We start from the raw sequence: 22,234 nt of genomic DNA on the forward strand, positions 1-22,234 counted from the left end.
CTCCACTGCACAGCTCAGACCCCTTCCTTTTCAGCCCTCCCTTTCCTGCACTGCTGCTCTGGTCTATTCTTCTTCACTAGAAGGAGCCTTGGTGTGTGTGTGTGTGGGGGGGCAAATGGTAAGCCTGGGGCCCCTTCTTTACTGCTGGAGGCTGTGTGGAAAAAGTGGGGAGTTCTGGCTTCCTTTTGCCTGAACAGAGAGCAGTGGAAAGAAGGGGAGCCATGGAACCCTCTCTCTTGGCCTGATAGAGTAGCCATGGGAGAGGGTAGGGGAAAGGGCACAGATGGTTCTACTTCCTTTCCCCACAAAATGTCTTCAGAATGGGAGGTGGCCTTATGGTTCTGTTTTTCAGCAATTCTGGCCTCTCGGATGGCCAAGATCCCTTGGAGGATGATTCATTATTTTGCCAAAGGATTATAGAAAAACTACTTTTTGGTAAACAATTAATCAAAATTCCAATACCTGAATTGGCTTTTCAAAGACAGTGTTTGAATGATCACTTATACTAATAAGGGTCATGGTCTATGGGTGTGCTGATTCCTCAGTAGCTGTGTCAGAGCTCAACCCTAAGGATGACATATTCATAGATTCCAAAGCCAGGAGGCACCTGATTATCTAGTCTGATTTCCTATGTAACACAAGGCGTAGAACTTCCCCGAAATAATTCCTAGAGCATAGCTTTTGGAAAAACAGCCAATCTGGATTTAAAAGTTGTCAGTTGTCTACCACAACTCCTTGGTAAATTGTTCCAATAGTTAATTACCCTCACTGTCAAAAATTACACCTTATTTCCAGTCTGAATTTGTCTAGCTTCAACTTTGAACCACTGAATCATGTTATATTATTCTCCGCTAGATTAAAAAGCCAATTATTAAATATTTGTTCCTTGTGTAGATAATCACAGACTGTAATTATCTCTCCTTACTTTTCTCTTTAAACTAGGTAGATTCAGCTCCCTGAGTTTGTCACTATAAAGAGTGTTTTCTAATTCTTTAGTCATTCTCCTGGCTCTCCTCTGAACCTTCTACAACAGGGGTGTCAAAGTTATCTGGCCACAAGGGCCATTTAAGACAAAATTTTTCACTCTTTCTTTAACATTTATTCTATATTTTTATTATAGCAACTGCAAATTTTCAATATGAGGCTATGGAGAAGAGTTCTAGAGAAAAGTGGATGCTTTCATTTCATAGATGACTTTTTCACATTTACATGTCCAGGGTACTGAAAACTTTTCAGTCTATCCTTTTGTCTCTTTGTTTAACAAAAGCATTACAACCTTAGATGACTCTGAGTCAAATAGTTTAGCACGTTGGTTGGTCCATAGGTAGAGCTGGGTGAAATTTTTCAGATTAAACTTTTTCACCGAAAAATGAAGATTTGGGGCTAGCAAAACACTTCACAAATTCATGTTGAATTCACTGAATTGCATCAGTCAAAACCAAAAAGGGAGAGGAAAAACCCCAAAGCAAACCTCCTCCTCCAAAATTGAAATGGTTCATTTTAACATTTTTAAACAAAACTGTTTTTATTTTTTCAATTCAAAACAACTTTTTGTTTTGAAATTTACTTCAATTTCGTATATAAAAACTTAAAAAAAAAAAAAAAAAAAAAAAGTTCAAACAAAACTTTTCTTTGTTTAACCTGAAAACAATATTTTTTTTGTTTTTTTCGGAAGAGCCAGGGAACCAAAAATATCAGTTATTTGCACAACTCTATTGATAAGGCTTTTCATGCATTAGATATCTGTCCCAGGGTAGACCTTCAGTGCTGAGGGGAGAAGAGGACACTGATGTGCTGCACATGGGAGTTCCCATCTCCAACCCTGAACTCCAGGCAGCATTCTGGATTTGCTTCTCAAATTCTCCTGCCTTCCCAAGATTATTTCCTAACCCTTGGGCCTTACTTGCTCACGCTTTCTCAGGGATAGAGAGAAAGCAAAGCCTTCCAGTGGGTTCACATTCTAGTCTTTGGATCTCTTTCTTCAGAGCAAAAGAAAAGAAACACCTTTAACCACAATAGGGTATTTGAGTTGTCTATTTTTTATGGCAGGATAAATCAGTAGTGTTATTAATTACTTTTTAATATATAACAAATGTGTTTTTAAGTGAAAGGTCAACATTTTATTTTGTGTGTGGGTTGGGACAATGGGAACAGATGTGTAATGTTCTGACTATGCGGACCATAGTTGAGGAGTTGTACTTTATTTAGGCCTCTTTTAAGAAGTTGGACTTCAGAAGACAGTCCCACTGGAATTTCCTGGCCCACTTTTCTACCCAAAAGCTAGTTAATCAAAGAGTTCTGTATTGGTGCTGTACTTCTTTGTCAGAAATTCATCATGAATTCATAAGGCAGTTAATAAATAGAGTTAGATGAATAATTCAAAGCTAATTATGCAATAACTTTCATTTCTCTTTCAAATAGTGAATTGTCTGTAAATAAATTATGATTTTCTTAAACTTATTTGTTAAAAAATATCCACCCAATCATTTTTCTGAACCACTTATCTGTAGCTCATTTGTGGAATATACACCATTCAAACTGTTCCAATTGGACAGCTGGCTCACATGATATTTGTTCTCTAATTGGAAGAATGACTGAGGATGAGCAGGAGGATGGTTCAGAAATTAGTGGATGAGACAGGTTCAATTCCCTCTCCTCCAAAGACATCCTGTATGACCTTGGTCAAGTTCCTTAGTGTCTCTTCACGTCAGTTTCCCGTGTATAAAATGGGGATAGTAGTCTTTCCCTATCTCACAAGGAGATTGTGAGGATAAATTGATTAAAGACTCTAAGGAGTTCAACTACTATGGGCCATATAAAATCATAGTTCAAATGTGCATGTTCTTATTTACAATTTCAATAGCCATTTCCTACAAATATTTTCTAATGTTGGCTCAAAAGTTAGTGTTTCTGTAAATGTTCTCAGCAAATTCAATCGTTCATGGTATGCAAACAAAAATGAGTTTTTTAGATTTAAATAAGAATTATTTGTATCATGTGGCAGGTGAGTAGGGCCTGTGAAAAGAGATGGTTAGCCCCATTAGAACTGTTGGATCTGCAAACAAAACGAGCAGGAATTTGTTCTGATCTTTCATTTCTGTCCATCAATATAGCTTTTCAGGCATTTGTATGAATTTTACAAATGACAATGTAATGTGATCTCCGTTTCCCTCTTTCAATGACAAACTTTTGATCTTTTTTTTGTTGTTGTTTGCATCAAACTGCTCTCTTACAATTTATGGAAAACTTGAAATATATGAATGCAAAAATGTATGTGCCTAAAGTGCCCAACTACTTGACTGTCCAAGTACAAGTCATGAGGTTCCCTGAACATGCAAGCACATGTGTTAACCAAAATTTTCTTGCATGTATTGGTGTGCCTGTGTTGAGTTGGAATATTTTTTGCACAGCGGACACTGTTTATGCTGTTACTCTAATTTTTGCCCTTATACAAATCATCCAACTCAAACTCATACACACCGACAGCCAGTCTGGGATTTTTTTCCTTCATATAACTATATATACATTGTACCCCTCCCCTCCACCCTCTGAGTGTTTGTCTATTTCTTTAAATTGTGAGCTTCATTGGACAGGGACGGGGGACAATAGAACTTGAACTTTAGATCCTGTCTGCATAGCTGAAAGATACTTTTACATCAGGTGTCTACCCATCTTGTGGGAGGAGTGGGCAAACTCATCTGTAGTGGAGATACTGCTTGCCATAAAGTATTGAGTCAAAGTATTTGCAAAGCTGTCTCCTCTTGCTGTTTCTCTATTATCCTCAAGTGGTACTGTATCTTAGTTACTTGTAAACAGAACTGAATTGAGATAAAGGCTACACAACAGCAATATCAATTACTCACACACACAGCCACTTTTACAGTCACCTTTCACTCTGTCTCTTTTGGGAACTACTTCTGACTGATGAAAACCAGACGCAGTGAAATTATATAGAAATAATTTGCTGGAATTTCTCTGTTCCTGTACTTCCTGCAGATGGAGTCAAACTCTATTTTGTACCTTGCAAATAAAGTACTGTACTTAGAATGTTAAAAAAGGAAAAGTGTTAACATCAACATTTACCAAAAGTAACTGAGTTTTTTGGAAACCTTTTGAACATACCTTCCTTAATATCCAATATTTAATGAGACTATAATCATTCAGCCTTAAATGTTTACTAAATCTTACCTAATAGAATAGTGTTTTGTTTGTTTTCTGAAATGTCCCCTACTGTGGTTACTCAATAATTTGTGTAAAGATGCAGCTCCATGTAGTCATTTATGCTTCCCTAATCATGCTACGTTTTTTACTCAGATCAGAATTGTTGCGATTCTGTGAACAACCATTATTTTCAAAATCATACCCTACTGTACAGCTGCATTCTGGCTGGGAGACATTATTAAAAGTTTAATATAGCAGAGAATAGCTATGGTCTAGTGGACTGAAAGTCAGTGCTTTGAGATCTATGGATGGAAAATGGTGTGTAAATGTAAATTATTTTTATTAATTCTATTACATGCAATAATTTTTGTTGATGTTTTGACCTTCCAACTCAGGCCAAACTACCTCTCTTGATGGAACAGGATTGAACAGATTTTTTCCTACCGTTGTATTGTAATATCTTCCTGTTTGTGTCTTTACTACCGGATTAATATTGCATTGAATTCATATTCCTGTGGTTTTCAAGGCTCAGTTTCATCATTTGTAGCTACATCGTATTTTACTTTCTTGAGAATATTGCAGGTTCTTGCTCTTTATTTCTTGCTCATTGCATTAATAGCAGTACAAATCTGCTTTCTTCATTTATTGCTGCTTCTCTCTCTTGCATTTCTCCTCCCAGTCCTCTTCCGTAGCTTTAAATAAGTAAGTGTATGAAACCTAATTGTTGAATATTTATCTAGACAACTGTTTCCTGCTGAGATGCTGACTCATTCTTATAATATACAACTCTGCTTTGACTCAGGAAATCAATGGTGTTTTGCACCATTTAGATAGCTATAAATATAGAAATCCTGATCAGCTACTTGTAGCCTTTGTTGCAGTCAGTCAATCAGAAGTGAAATTCCTCCTTTTCCTGCTTCTTTTAGTCTTCCTATTGGCAACTTCCTCTGACATCTGTATCATCCTCCTTCTTCGTTATATTAAACAATGTGATTAGAACTGGTTGGGAATTTCCATCTCAATCATTTTTTTAACAAAAGAGACCGTCCTCACAAAATTGAAATTTTCTGCTGAAAAATTGAAATTTTATTCCACCACCACTACCCACCCACCCACCCACACACAAAGTTTCCACCAGGAAAACTGAAATGATAGCTCCCTGGTTGCCCACCTGGAAGACTCATGTCAATTTTGCTTTCTGGCTGCAGGGAGACAATGAAACTGACAAGAGCCTTGTAGGCCAGGAGCTGGCAAGCCAAAATATTCAGTATTGATTTTCATGAAACAGAATTTTTCTGTCAATCCCTTCACACAGGAAAACTTTAGTATTTTTTACTTTGTGCTGATTCAGAATGGAAAATTTACGAATAACACATTTTTAAAAAATTATTTTTAATTTTAGTGGTAATGGATTTCCCTTTTTCCATCCAGATCTAAATGTGATGCTCTTGAATGAGTTGTCAGCTGCAGGGATTGAACCTGGAACCTCAGAAGTTTATGCAATATGTAGCAGTCGCTTCTACTTCTATGGGTGTGTCTATACTGCAATAAAACATCTGTGGCTGGCCTGGGCTAGCATACTTCGACTTGTGGGGCTCTGGTACACCACAATTAAACAGTCCCCTAGTCAGAGCCACTTTAGTCTGAGTCATCTGGTCTGGGCCAGCCGCAGGTGTTCAATTATAATTTAGACATACTTTATATCGCCCAGCTGCTAGAGAGGGAAAGAATGTCACACTAGTGAATTGTGGGTTACTCCTAGTTCTTGGCAAAAGCTGTATGCCATGCTTTGACCCCGTTAACAAGACACAATGTACAAACCATGGTTAGATATCTATGTATTAAAATTAATAATTGTCTTCGGTCTCCTCCCATTCAGTTTTATTTTAAATATATAAAAAAGTGTGTGTGAGTGAGAGTGAAAAGGGACTTCAGGTAGCCATGAGCTACATTTTTGATGTACCTCTACCTGAAGATCATCTTGCTTTTATTTCTAGAAGTATCCTATCATTTTTTGAAAGAAAATCAGAGCAAGAAAAGTGCTGATTAACTAGTGCTGACTGTAAATGGGATGACCTCTATAATCTTAGGTCTGTCAGTCTGACATCAGACCTGGGCAGGATAATGGAGCAGCTGACACAGGACTTGATCAATAAAAAATTAAAGGAAGGTAATATAATTAATGCTGATCAACACAGGTTTATGGAAAATAGCTCCTATCAGATTCACTTGATTTTATTTTTATGAGCTTTCAAGTTTGGTTGATAAAGGTAATAGTGTTGATGTAATATACTTAGAAATTTTACTTGGTACTGAATAACTTTTTGATTATAAAATCTAGAAAGATTAACATGGCACACATTAAATGGATTAAAAACTGGCTAATTGATCGGTCTCAATATAATAGTAAATGGGGAATCATCACTGAGTTGGTGTCCTGCGAAGGTCAGTTCTTGGCCCTACACGATTTAATATTTTTATTAATGATCTGGAAGAAAATAAAATCACTAATACAGATAAATTGGTAAACTGGGCACAAGCAAACTAAGTGTTTTAATAAGGCTGAATGTAAATGAATACATCAAGGAACAAAGAATAGAAGCCATACCTACATGATGGGGGGCCTCTATCCTGGAAGCAGTGACTCTGAAAAATAATTGGGGTTGTGTGTATAATCAGCTGAACATGAACTCCCAGTGTGATTCTGTGGCCAAAAGAGCTAATGCAATCCTGGGATTATTACATTCTGGGATGCAATCCAGACCAGTGAAGGGCTGTGTCACCACTGCCATGCAGCCTTGGGTGCTTACAATGTTTCGATATTGTGACTGCCAACCTTGGCTTCAAAAACAGCATGCAGGTCACATCCTGAGTGTTTGTGTGTCATCTAGTCAGAAGCAGAGCTTTTTCTACCGGCGTAAAGTTGAGGTTCAAAAGAGGATCTGAGAAATCAAAAATAAATGGTGAGAGGACAAAGCAAAAGAAATCCAATCATTCTCTGACAGACATGATATGTGAAGCTTTTTCTGAGAGACGAAGACCTGGTACAGACCAAGCTCATGTAGCCTCATGCTGTTGAGATCTGAAAATGGTAGTACCCTCCTTAAAGACAATGAATCCATCAAAAATCGCTGGAGGGAATACTATAAAAGCTGCTAAATCAAGAATTGACTGTGACTGATGACACCATCAACTCCATCCCTCAACACTCAGTCTGGGAACTCTTGCGAGCCCACCAAACCCTGAAAAGATCAATAACGCAATCAAGGAAATGAAGAACAATAAAGCGTCAGGTCCTGATGGCATACCAGCTGAAGTACTGATAAACAAGCTCCATTTGCTGTTTCTCACAATCTGGCACACTGAAGAAATCCCCGCTGATTTACGCAAAGCTAACGTAGTCACCATTTTTAAAAAGGGAGATAGGGCCAACTGTGGCAATTACTGAGGCATTGCCCTCCTCTGAATTGCTGGGAAGATTCTTACTAGAATATTATTGAATTGTCTGCTCCCTCTTGCAGGGGAAGTACTCCCAGAGTCCCATCATGGCTCCAGACCATTACGAGGCACCGCCAGCATGATTTTCACAGCTAGGCAGATCCAGGAAAACTGTTAAGAACAACAGTAGGAACTGTATATGGCCTTTATCAATCTGACCAAAGCCTTTGACTCTGTCAACTATGAGACTCTGTGGAAAATCATGTCAAAGTTTGGTTGCCCAAGTAAATTTATCACCATTGTACGACTCCTCCGTGACCAGATGACTGCCTCCATCCTGTGCAGTGGTTCTACCTCTGAGCCCTTTGCCATTCAAACTGCCATAAAATGAGGTTGTGTACTGGCGCCCACTCTTCTCCGTTTTCCTAGCAGCTATGAGAACACTAATCCAAGACCATCTGCCACACGGCATTGGCATCTAATATCGCACTGACAGCAACCTTTTCTATCTCTCTCGCTTCCATGCTAGAACTAAAATAACATCAACAACAATTACTCCAGCATGCAGATGATTGTGCTGTAGTTGCACATTAAAAGAAGGATCTACAAACTGCCCTCAACTGCTTCTCAAAAGCTTAGGGCTAAGCCTGAAGATCAGCAAAACAAAAGTTCTCAATCAGCCTGCTCCTGGTCAATCATCAGACCAAATAAGGAAGATCCCCAATGACAGAGAAGAGCTGGAAAATGTAGAATACTTTGCCTACCTTGGCAGCCATCTTTCATAGAGGACAAACATAAACATTGAGATTCAGCACAGAATCCATTGCGCTATCCTTGTGTGTGGCACATTGTCCCGCTGGGTGTTCAACAACCACAATATCAGAATACACACTAAACTTTTAGTTTATAAAGTGGTGGTAATTCCAACTCTCCCCTATAGCTGTGAGACTTGGGAGACCTACAGAAAACAGCTGAAAAACCTGGAACGCCAGCACCAGCACTTTCTCCAGAAGATCCTCAACATAAAGTGGGAGGATTGCTGTACTACAGTCAGTGTCTTCATGGAGGCCAGCATCTTCAGTGTTGAGGCCCTGATTATCCAGCACCAGCTGAGGTGGAGTGGGCACTGTATGCACATGCCTGCTGCACACCTACCAAAACAATTGCTGTACCAACTCACCAAAAGAGAGAGGAAATGGGGAGGCCAAAAACAAAGCTTCAGATACACCTTCAAGACAAACATCAAAAGATGTGGCATTGACATCAGACAATAGCCCAAGATAGGGCTAACTGAAGAAAACTTGTCAGAGAAGCCATTTTTGAAGAAAATTACCTCAACCTGGTCACAGAAAAATGCCAGAAAAGAAAGGATAGACAACTGTCACGCAGTAATCATGGCCCAACCCTGCCTTCCAACACCATCTGCAATGTCTGACAACAAGTCTGCAGCTTAAAGATCAGACTCCTCAATCATCAAGACCCATATAAATTCAAAACATGTGAAAGATCATTCTCGACTTGAGGGATTGCTGCTGCTGCTGCTGAGGATGTTTGTTTGTGTATAGCCACAGTCCTGGCTGAGCAATTCTGATCCCAGCAGATGGTCTGCAAACACCAATCACACTTTGGCTTCCAGCAGCCCTGATTACTGCTTGCAGGGTGAGTCCAATACACTGCCAGTCCCAAATTTTCCTCCCAAAAATGTGTTCTGTACTGTTCAACTATTTTAGATCTATTGTCCCTGTAAGGGAACAATTCACAGCAATGTGCCAAGGGGCAGGTTTGCTAAGTTGTTTGCTAAGATGCAGATCTCTTTGTTCCTGTCCCCCTTCCTTACTGAAAAATGGCCACTTGGTAGTTGAGGGCCCATCAGCTTGTCCTTTGTCTTTTAGAAACAAGTATACCCACTCCCCAGACTTGTCTGATAAACACACTTCAGTCATAATTTTAACTCATGTTTATAACTTTACATGCTACATACATTTCATCATGATATTATTGACTAGTGAGTTGGTAGTTTTCCAGTGATACCTCACAGGGCATATTTTGTACAAAAATTATTACAATAGTGTGTAGGGTTTGAATACAGGCATGCATTTGGTCACAGAGCTGTATAAAGGGCAATATCGTGTAAGAGTAAGGAGGTTATATTATCTCTGTGTTTGGCACTCATCTGAGCATGCCTAGGTCTGTCCAGTTCTGGTGCCTACAATTCAAGAAGCATGCTGATAAAGTGGAGAGGGTTCAGAGAAGAGCAATGAGAATGATTAAAGGTTCAGAACACATGCCTTACAATGACAGATTCACGGAGTTCAGTCTATTTAGCATAACAAAGAGAAGGTTGAGAGGTGACTTTAATATTCTATAAGTATCTACATGGGGAATGAATATTTAATAATGGGCTCTTCAATCTAGTAGAGAAAGGTATAACATGATCCAATGGCTGGAAGTTGAAGCTAGAGAACTTCAGACTGGAAATAAGGTGCATATTTTTAATAGTGAGAGTAATTAACCACTGGAACAATTTACCAACAATTGTGGTGGATTCTTCCTCACTGACCATTTTTAAATCAAGATTGGATGTTTTTCTAAAAAGTATGCTCTAGGAATTATTTTGGGGAAGCTCTGTGGCCTTTGTTATACAGGAGGCCAGACTAGATGATCACTACGGTCCCTTCTGGCCTTGGAATCTTTGAATGTAATTCATGGAAGTTATGCATCAAGCAACAAAGTCAAGACAAAATGGCATGTGGGTATCTCAGGGATACACTTGATTTATCAGAATTTGTTTATAACTTTTTCGGTCTCCTTACTACACCAAGATATGATATTTTACCCTAATTACCCTTTCCCCTCTCCATGTTCACGAATGCTAGCTCTTTGCTAATATTTTGTCTTGGTTATCAATATATTTTTATTCTTTTTTCTCTTGTTCTCCCTAATTTTTTGTTTCTCTACTTGTTCCCATGTCTCTTTATGTCACTAATTTTTTTGCATATATACTTATTCTGTTTTGTCCTCTCTATTTATCATTCTCTGTGAGCTACTCCTTGAGACTGTAAATTGAAAGCTATTTGAAGAAAATGTATGTCCAGTATAAAATTACAAGGGCAACTCAATGAATAGAAATGAAATACTCAAAACACTGTGAAACTGGTGGGTGTGAGAAGAATGTAATCCACCACAAACTGTAGTCAGAGCTAACTAAACATATCAGGTTTATTTTTTCAATTTCCCCACTCCACCTATCAAAGTCTCTACTGCACACAACCTCCCTCCCCCCCCCCCCAAAAACACACAATAAATCCAAATTTAAAATAAATCTAAGTAGTCACTATTACTAAAAATATTGTAGAGTTGATTGATCATCTTTCCACTCAAACTGCTTCCTCAGGTAAAGATCACATGGCCTATTGAGACTGCCTCGAAGGCCAAAAAAACCAAACCATCTGGCTCTGTTATACCAAAGGCTGAATTAAATTCCAGAGTTGATGTATTTGGTGTACAGGGATTATTAGCGGGAGCATCTAAACTGTCAAGTTACAGCTCAGATAGGGAATGGTCTCGAAGAGTAAGGGTATGTGTACACTGTTTCTTAAAACCCTGGCTGAGAGTCTCAGAGCTCAGGTTTGCAGACTTGGGCTCACAGGGCTCATGCTAGGGTGCTAAAAACAGCATTGTAAACATTTTGTTTCGTGCCCTTGCGTGAGCCTAGTAAGCCTCAGTTTGCAGACTGGACTCTGAGACTTGCTGCCGTGGATTTTAAAACAGTGATGACATGTCCATAGAGCCCCCAAGCTAAATGAGATAAACCTCAACTTCTTGAATTGCACCAAACAAAACAAAACGGGGAAAAAAGAAACAAATCCCCACAATTCAGTCTGTGGAGTGGATGTGTAACATACCAATAAATAAATAGTGAGATGCATGTTGCTTTGGGATAACCAAAGTTCACAAGCAGTCTTCAATGGAAACCCCATATGCAGCTAATTCCAATAATCCAGTCAGGAGGTGACAAAAACGTGACTTTGGCAGAGCTCTCATCTGAAAGGGAAGGTCACACACTCTTTGATGGGGGGGGGGGGGGGGGGGGGGGAGGCAAAAACACACGTTTCTGACCGCTGCTATCTGGACAGCACAGGCAGATGAAGTTCCCTAGATTGCAAACCTCAATTACAAAAGATAGGCATCTTCTGAATCAGAGAGGCAGACATCACTCCCACTTACTTCTGTTTGTTTTCCCCCAACCTGACTACCATTTCCTCTGTCTTTTCTGAAATTACCTTCCATCAGCTGGCTTTCCTCCAAGCCCAGTCTCAGCCAGACATTGGGAAATCCACACAATTGTGCATTCTGGATCTGATGAAATGGAGATGTAGAGCAGAATACCATCAGCATGTAGATGGCAATGTAGTCCAAACGATCTCATCCTCTTCTCCAGAGCCACACGTATTCACCAAAAAGGAGAAATGAACCTTTGAGGAAGATGAGAAATAACATGCTAGCACCTTTTGGATTCTTTTAGAATGCAGCCACTCAAGCACAGCTCCATTTCTTTGTGTGAGGGTCGGCAGACCTGTCACCTACACCTGGTCAACATTTCTGAAGGCAGTTAATAGACCTAAAAGAAAACAGGTCTCCTTGCTCTCAGCTGGAAAGAACTTTGAAAAGCATTTAGTGTGACCCCTAGTTAAAGGACAACAACTATAAAACACCCCAAGTTATTTCTCCCTGTCCATCTCTTTCTTTTCACCTAAGATGACAAAAGAAACAGCCATTGGACCTTGGGAACAGATTCTGAGATGAAACCAGCAATTCTACTAAAAACCTGTAGTAAGAATTTTACCTTGGGCTAAGTCTAGTTTGTTAAATTTTGTATTAGGAAGCCTTTAATCTTTATTTTTCTTGTAGTTATTTCTGACTTTAATGACTTAATATTGTATTCAAAATCTCTCTTTGTAGTTAAATTAAACTTGTTTTGTTCTTTAATTAAAATTAATCCAGTGTTGTGATTAAACTGAGCTGTGTGGTAACTCCATTTAAAAGGAACAAGTTGCTGTATATTGTTCCTTTTATAGGGACAATGGACCTAAAATACCTGAACTGTCCAGAAGAGGGCTGGACCATGCAGAACACCCTAGAGCTGAGCAAATATCTGATCTTTTTGCTTCAGTGGCTGAACTGAAAAATCCAGGGGAGAAAATTCAGTTGGTTTCAAAACCAGACTGATTTCCCCCCTCACTGAAACCAAACAACAAAAAGTTGTTTGGGTTGAATGAAATTTATCAAACGTTGATTTGAAACAGTTCCAAAATTTGTGCGCAGTTTTTTGGCCAAAACTATTTGCTAAGTTCGTGACTAATTTGTGCCCCCAAAATGCAAGTGCCCTGTTTATTCCACTCTTTGGATGTACTGACTGGGTGCACCAGGATGGTGGAAGCTTATAATAGCAGTGCCAACTCGGAGTACTTTTGTCCCCTCCACTCCCATCATCAGTGCTCAAGTGTGCTCTGGGGGTATGGCTATGGGAGAATCATGGGTGCCACAGCTGCCTCAGTTTCTTCAAACTGTCGCAGCATTAGGATGTGAACCACCTTAGCTTCATTAGAACCATATTAAAGTATCTTAGACCAGTGTATTTAAAAATAATAATTAGGAATTACAGTTAGTAGTCTGGTTAAGCTAGTTAATATTAGTATAATATAGTTTCTTACAGCTGGTAAGAATTACTTAGTCATGGCGGAAATGACCGTGAAGAAACATGGCTTCAAAAAATGTGTGTCATGTCCAGCAGCCTTCCCATCATCTGATACGCGTCTGGTACCTCAAATTCTTGGGTGAAAATCATTTGCTAGCTTGCTGACAGATATGCAGCACATTCCTGCCAGGAAAAAGAGACAAAATAGGCAGCAGGCTCTGCTATTACAAGAGGCCTTATCAGCTAAATCTTTCGGATCTGATAGCTCTGAATGATTCAATAATAAGAATAGAAGACCAAAATCTGTTTGTCTGTATCCAAGAAGCTTTCTGGATCTGAGACAAGAACTTGTATGCCGTGCTCTAGTTCCAAATCATCTGTAGTCCGGGTGCCCAGATCCTTGGATCTGATGTTAGCCACAGTACATTCCTCATTAGCTCCAGATCTGGATAAGGATCTGCAGAACGGTCAGGAACATCTACCTCCCTCACTTCAGAGGAAGAGAAAGGCCAAACTAAAGTGACTAGTGACTCCTTTATAGACTTATAAGTCAAAGATCCAAAATCTAAAGACTCAGGACCTCAAGATGGCTCCAAGAGTACAGATTAAAAGGTGAGACTTTTTTAACATTACAGCTCAAATTCATCCATACCCTCACCTGTCTGCAGAGCCAATGAGATCACATTTCCAATTGGGCAAAAGATTGAGGTGAGAAGTGCAGAGAGAGAGGTCTCTGGAGATCTTAACACCATCACCACTACTTCAAATTCCTATGGGGTAACCAGGGAAGAAATTTTCTCTGCCTTTTGGGATTGGGATCTTGACATTGCAGATCTCACCAATGGCTTTGATATCTGATCTGGGATCTGATCCATAATTGAAGGTCGTACTGGATCCTATGATTATGCTGAAAAGACAGCCTTTTCCCAAGCAAAGTTTTCATGCACAAGGTAATGCTGTATTCCTGGTGAACCCTTCAGGGGGTATTATACCAGATAAGGAAAGTTAGCAGGACTGGCCTATGGCCCCTTGGATGTCCTGGCTATACTGGCAAGCTCCTTCTCTCTATCCTTACCAGACTGGAAGGTCACTCTCTCTCCAGTCAAGAACATCTTCAATGCTATCTATGGGTCCAAGACAGTTGGACCCACAGGGTACAGATGTGAGACTTACAGAATGCTTTCAATAGAACAGGAGGTATTCTCAGAAGAGGATTACTGGGGACCTCCACAGGATGATTTTCAACATGATATTGCAGACGCAGAGTGACTCAGCTCTTGAAGATAATGTCAGGATAATGATAGCATTGTCTCCCTCTGAGGATGTAATTCAGTTTCACAAATTGATTCATAGGATGCTATAAACTTTAAAATTGCCATCAGTAGCTTTGGAGGAGACCTTACATCCAGTTTTTGATATTCTGGGAACTATTGCCAAGGCTAAAGTCTCCTTGCCTAGATTAGAAGGGCTATGTCAAGCAGCAAAAGTCCCTTTTGGTCCAAGCCACCTTTGTGTCAACCAATCTTTAGAAAGGTGAATATATTATGTCAAATCCAAGAGGAGGGATTTTCTTGTTCTCATGTACACCTTCAGCCAAACTCTTTGGCTATAACAGCAGGACTGCAAAAGTCGAGTTCAGGTTTTCAACCTTCCACCCCCATGGATAAACAGGGGAAACAAATTGGATTTCCTGGGCAGAAAATAAATTTCTTCCGCATCCTTAAACATGTGCATACCTAGCTATCAATCAGTTATGGCTAGATATCTTTCAATTACAAGAAAAGATTTTTGTCTTTAGTAAACATTTACCAGAAGAGCAGAGGAAATTAACATCTGACTTTAGTAAGGAGGGCTAAGACGTGGCCAAATGTGCTCTTAGGGAATCATTTGATGTCTTAGATACTGCCTCAAGATTGGTGTCCTCTGCGATTTAGCTCTGTGAAGACATTCTTGGTTACATTAATCTTCTCTCCCATTTGATAAGTTATAAAATAGAGGACTTTTTGAAGGTGATGGCCTATTTAGTACAAAAATGAATGAAACACTAAGAAAATAGAAAGAGACTCGATCCCCAGTAAGATCTCTCTAACTTCTGTCTCCTTATACAGGGAAGACATCTATACCTGTGTTCAGGTATACCAAGCAATGTATCCCACCTTCTTCATCTTCGTCTTACTGTAATAAGAGGTGACATTTTACTATCAGCAAAACCCTCAACAGGAAATGTCTTTGCAGACAGAAGACAAGAAGAAACCATACAAACCTCATATTAGGACAAAGAATTCCTCAAGTATCAGGCTTGATTCAAGCATCAGGCCTGAGGAAATTCAAAGCCCTACCTCCATGCAACAGCTCCATCCCCTTCCTTTTTAGGGACCTTGCCATGAGAAACTATTAACAAAGGAAATACAGGCTCTTTTCAGTGCAGGGACTATAAAGCAAGTACCTCTGAGCTCCAGTATTCTTCTTCCAATACTTTATAATTTCCAAAAGAGAATGGAGGCCTCAGAGTAATTTTAGAACTCAGAGCTCTAAGCAAATACATCAGGAAATTTCAGTTCAGAATGCTGTCTTTGGCTCTAATCATTCCTTCCCTATCTATTCTGGACTGGTTCACTGCTTTCAACCTCAGAGGCATATTTCTGTATCACTATAAGGACATCCCACTGCAAATATCTGTTTCATCCTTAGTTCAGACCACTTCCAATTCAGAGTCTTACTTTTTGGCCTCTCCACTATGTCCAGGGCTTTTACCAAATGTCTGGCTCCAATAGCAGCTCAGCCAAGGAAGCAAGCATTTTTTCTGGTCTTCCCTTACGTGTACGATTGGCTGCTGAAGGGTCCATCCAAATAAGATTTAGAAATCATTCAGGTGACCTGCTCTTTCTGAAACTTTGAGATTTTTTTATAGAATAAAAAAGGGACTTTTCTATGTTTGTCTCAGAGAATTTCTTTCCTTAGGGCAATCTTTGATTTGGTGAAAAAAAGGGCTTTTCTTCCACAAGACAGCATTTTGAAAATAACCAGTACCGTACAGGCACTCATGCTACAATGCTTTTAAAGGATAAAGTGTTTTCTGAAATTTCTGGGTGTCATGGCATCTACAACATGTGTAACTCCCTATGCCATGCTCCGAACAAGGCCACTCCAACACGGGCCTTAAATTTAAAGAATTTCAAGCCAAGTGTGGACAATATACTAAAAATACTCACAGTACTGAATGATGTTTGGCTTTCTCTAATGTGGTCATTGCGTCTTCAGAATGTCCCTCAAGGCATATTGTTCAGCCCACCTCCTCCTATGTTAGTAGTCACCACAGATGCACCCAAGATGGCATAACCTTGTAGTTCAGGGTCTTTAGAATTTCAAAGAATCTCTCACATGTAAATGTACTAGAACTGAGGGTGAGCCATTTGACTCTCCAGGTGTCTCTTCAGCAGATGCACAATAGTTATCCAGGTGATGTAGAACAACATGGTTGCTGTATATTATGCAAACACAATAGTGGGCGCTTGATCGACGCAGCTACGTCCCAAGGCAATAAAACTTTGGGCTGGGTGCATTCCATTCAACATTTACCCAATAGCCTTGCCACCTGTAGCAGTGTGGATGATTGAGCATTTCCATCATGGCCAGCGGTCACTTTACAAACACTTAGCCTCTCTTAGCCCCCTCTTATGGGCCCCTTAAGCACTCTAGCCAGTCTCTGTTGTGGCTCACAGCATCCCTTTCTGGAGCTGGTTAAATATCAAATAAAGTTCATACTGACCTGAGTCCTTAACCACAAAATAATCCTCTGAGCCCTCAATATTAAGTCCAAAAATCATAATTCAACAGTTCCTACTTGGGTCCAGTTCATCAGTTGCATCCAGAACTCTTTGTTAGTCTGCTCCACCTGATGTTGCCCTATTCTGGCTGGAACTCAGCCCTCTAGCCCTGTTTCATTTTGCTCTTAACCAGATTGCACGGCTGGAGCTTTCAACTACCTTTCGTATTAAATCACCTGATTCCCTTAAAGTGAAACTGATCTAATAATCAGGGTTGTCTCCAGCCTATGGGCAAGCTGCTCTGTTACTTACCCCAAAAGAATATTTTCATGTTCTTTCCTAAGCACCAGTTCTCTTTTTTCCCAATATCTCCAAAGTCTGGATCAGAACTGAAGCTTCTTGTGATGTAACAAATCATGTCTGGATGCTATAGAAACTAAAGTAAAATCATGACATCTCCAAGGCAACAGAGAAATAACAGTCTAAGTACCTTTTCCTTAAGGGTCTAAGGAACTCCCAAGTTACAGACCAGACACTGACTAGAGCCAGGGGTGTTTGAAGGGAAGTATCTCTGACTTATTGTCAGTGTCCAGGGCTGGAAACCACACAGGATGACTCTGTGAAGAGGCTTGACTTTGTGGGAGAGGCAGCAAAGGAACAGGAATTCCTGAGTAGCCTACTACAAACCAAAGTCCCTAACTGTTTCTCTCCTGTATGAGAAACTAAGGAATATGAGGAGGAGGAGAATTTGTTGAAGTGCCAGAACAGAAACCAGGAGGCTGCTGCCTCCGTAAAATCAGATAAGGTAAGAAGGGGAGGAGGTGGGGGGGGGGGTTGGTGCAACACTTGATAGGCATAGAAGTAGAAAAAGGACCAGCTATTGTTCCTTTTCAGAGGCAAAAAGTTTAAGGTGGAGAGTGAGGGTGCCTGTAGGAATTTAAGGGTAAAATAAATAATAAGAATTTTATAGCTATTAAAAAAACAAATATAGAAACAAATAAACTCAGTAATATAAATCCAGGAAATTGAGAGTTAAGGTTAAATTTAAAGAACCCTCAATAGTTAGAAGTATTGAAATACCTAGTTAAGGGGCACCAATCCAACCTTTAATTCTGCCCCTAAAGTGACACCATCCTTTGAATTCCCTACTTTGCAGGATCAGAACTAAATTTTTCCTCCTGTGCTTGAGGGTTTACAGTATCAAGCTTATGCATTGTAAGCTGTGTTGGGCTTCATTTTTGTGAGCCTGTAGACTATTCTTGAATATTGTTAAATTTTGAAAAATGCACTGGAGTTAGAGTTAGAGCTGGGTGAATAACTGATTATTTTGGTTTGCTGACAGTTATGAAAAAATGGGTGGAGGGTCAAACAAAAATAGATTTAAAAAAAAAAAAACCCAGCAAATTGAAAATCTGGAAAAATTTAATTTCAGCGATTTTTAATAAAACCAAGGAAATGAAGAGCTAGAGTCACAAGACAGAGGAGGTGCCAACTAGTGGTGCTGATGCACTACCCTGTGGTGGGTCTTGTATATCTCTTGTTGACACCATGCCACTTCATATAAATAAATAGTCTTTGGAGCAGTGAATGGATCCTGTGTGTTCCCTGCTGCCCTCCTAGGTGATTGCCCCAACCATCAGGCTATAGAGTCATTCTCTCTGGCCCAATGACTATTTAATTATTTATACAAGGTGAAACAACTTCTCCAGAGAGAAGTCCAACCCCAGAATCGCCTCTAGTTGAGTGGTAAAACGACTCAGCTGGGTGTGTGAGCTCTGTATTCAAATCCCTGCTCTAGAATAGGAATTGAAATCTGGGTCTCCTACATCTTGGGTGAGAACCATAACCACTAGGCTAAAGGGATCGTAAGGGCAGAATCATCTCCTGTGTGGCACTGTGATTCTAGCCTGAAAAATCACAACACGTTTAATGTCAAAAGTTCCATTTTAACACTTCCGAAATTTTTCCTTTGTTTCATTTGGACTGAAACAATGTGTTGAAAGTGACATGAATTTGTTAAATGCTTTAGCTAATCCACATCTGTATTTTTTGGTAGGAAAAAGTTTAATTTGAAAAATTTCACCCAGCTTTACTTATAGTTTGTAGAGTAATGGTAAAATATAAAATGCTGGTTTCGTGGTTAGCGTAAGCTTTGTAAACACACTGTTGCTTTTTCCTGTAAGTATTATGGTTTACTGATCTGGGCTGAAAAAGCTTGTATTTGTAGATATAATAGTTTTGTAACCACTGATACTTGCACAATTCGTGTAACGTGGAGTATTAATGAAGAATAGAATGTGATATGTGGGTATTGGAGTCTAGCACTTGAAATACCTTATTTTTTCTATATGAAGTCTGAACTACTAGTTTGGTAACAGCATTATTATAGATGTAGGCTTCTTGTTTTTCTTCATAAATTATGCAAATTAAAAAATACAATTGATTTTTGTAAAGTAATGATTTATAAAGTTAACTAAAATGGCTAAATTACTACCTTATACTATTTTGAAACAAAGGGAACACAAACTTGAAATGTGTGCAAGACAAGAGAGAATGTTCTGTGTGCTCAGTTTTTTTTCTCTTTACATTGTTTATTTCAAGAAAAATAATATGCAACTATGTATCTAGAATCGTGGTAAAAATATGCCAACAGTTCTGCCTTTTCAGAGAGCAGGTTGTAAGGGATTCCCTGCTTCCAGTGTTCAGAAGGTTGCAGGAAGGAATCAAATGACTGTTGTCTTCCTTTCCAGCACTGGGGAAATCATTTAGAATTTTATTTTGTACCAGGAAACTTTCTGATAGCTTGTGTTCCCACCTGTTATTGTAGGTATTGTTTGCTGATGTTCTGGCACCTGCTGCTGCTGCTACTCCTGCTTGGCAAAGTTACAGATTCTGACAGATAATATAATCTAAAAATCATGGAAGCCTTGTGTTTGCTCAAGAGGGTGTTTCAAATGTCATAGAAATGAAACATGTTAATTGTTATATTGATGTAGTTTCTTTTGACTGATTTAATTTTGTAATTAATATATAATTATGAAAATTGGAATAAAGATTTCCATTTTCATCACAATACTAAGTCAGATACTTAGTTTCATGTCTTTCCACCTCATTTTTTCAAGCTGATCAGATCCATCAAATAAATGGAAATCTGTCTTGTTATGGGAAGCTAGTTTTGGGAAGGGAGGCTCTAAATTCTACAATGGTGTATATTATCTATTTATAATGTTCATTAATTATTTAATAAAAATGTGATATAGAAAAAAGAATAATAAATACTGGGAGATACCATGACAGCTACTGCGCTATAACAGCTTGAAGATTTTAAGACCCATTCAAGGTTAAATAGTTGGCATTAAGAAACATCAGCTTTCATTGTTGGGATGGGGGGAAGGTGGAAAGGTTATTGTATATAGATTATATGCTGAGTTTTAAGGAATAGTACATGTAATCAAATATTTCAAATGTAGCAGACACTTAGTAGCGGTCTTTCTCTTTGCCTAAAATCACTCTGACAGAACCTAAAGCCTGACCACCAACGAGTGAGAACTTACATCATCCATGTTGTTGAGCTTTTCTTGGAGAAAGCATAGTTGACAGTCTGAGAGGGGTTCTCAACACCTACTGCCAGGAATAGACAAATTAGAGGATTGGGCCAAAAGAAATCTGATGAGATTCAACAAGGACAAGTGTAGAGTCCTCCATTTAGGACGGAAGAATCCCATGCACTGCTACAGAGTGGGACTGACTGGCTAGGCAGCTGTTCGGCAGAACAGGACTTGGGGGTTACAGTGGACAAAAAGCTGGATAGGAGTCAACAGTATGCCCTTAGTGCCAAGAAAGCTAATGTCATATTGGGCTGCATTAGTAAGAGCATTGCCAGCAGATCAAGGGAAGTGATTATTTCCCTCTATTTGGCACTGGTGAGGCCACATTTGAAGTATTGTGTCCAGTTTTGAGCCCCCAGTACAGGAAGGATGTGGACAAATTAGAAAGAGTCCAGGGGAGGGTAACGAAAATGATTAGAGGGCTGGAGCACATGACTTATGAGGAGAGGCTGAGGGAACTAGGCTTGTTTAGTTTGCAAAAGAGAAGAATGAGTGGGGATTTGATAGCAGCTTTTAACTCCCTGAAAGGGGGTTCCAGGGAGGATGGAGCTAGGCTGTTCTCGGTGGTGGCAGATGAAAGAGCAAGGAGCAATGGTCTCAAGTTGCAGTCGGGGAGGTCTAGGTTGGATATTAGGAAAAACGTTTTCACTAGGAGAGTGGTGAAACACTGGAATGGGTTACCTAGGGAGGAGGTGGAAACTCCATCCTTAGAGGTTTTTAAGGTGCACTTGACAAAGCCCTGGCTGGGATGTTTTAGATGGGGTTGGTCCTGCTTTGAGCAGGGGGTTGGAGTAGATGACCTCCTGAGGTCTCTTCCAACCCTAATCTTCTATGATTCTATGATAGGAAGGTAGGAGTGCATGTATGTGTGTGTAAGTAAAATATATTTCAAATGGCAGTATACATTTACTTTCAGGTTATAATATAAATTTGCTGTTGACAGACACAACTTCTGTCTTGAAGTTATACTAAAATGAAATTAAGGTGGTGAGTATGTATCAGTAATATAGGGTAAACTTCATTACAGGAAGGTTTTAATTATCCCTAAACCAAGCAGCATAAACTCAAGAAATGTACAATTAAGGTTAAATTTATAAGAAATCCAAACATGTGAAGGTATGGAAATACATAGTTAGGGTATGCAAATAAGTCTGACACCAGGAGAGGAAAAATGGTGGTGATGGGGACATCCCTGATGTTCCTTTAAGAATCAGTTTAATCCAGTCCATAATTACTAAAATGTCTTAATCATGGTATTTCTGTATCACAGAGGTAAAGTATTTGCTGAAAGAGAAACTTTGTTATGAAGAATAAGAGGGATGATGGGGGGGGGGGGGGAGGAAGGACCATTAATCTTAAAAAAATACATACATTTAACTGTAAGCTCTGCACAAGATTTCAGTGAGTTTTAACTGTATGGCAAGTATGACAAGTCTGTTCTGTTAGAGATTAGTAGGGGCAAAAAAAGTCTGACTCTGTGACAGATGTCTTGAAGTATCCATTTTTAATTCCAAAAGTAATGAACAGATTTACCTGTAATCTTTTAGTAAAACCATTCTGTG

Source organism: Emydura macquarii, unplaced genomic scaffold (genome assembly GCF_026122565.2).
Source record: "Emydura macquarii macquarii isolate MOO-44397 ecotype Brisbane River unplaced genomic scaffold, CSIRO-AGI_Emac_v2 contig_2897, whole genome shotgun sequence".
NCBI lineage: Eukaryota > Metazoa > Chordata > Testudines > Chelidae > Emydura > Emydura macquarii.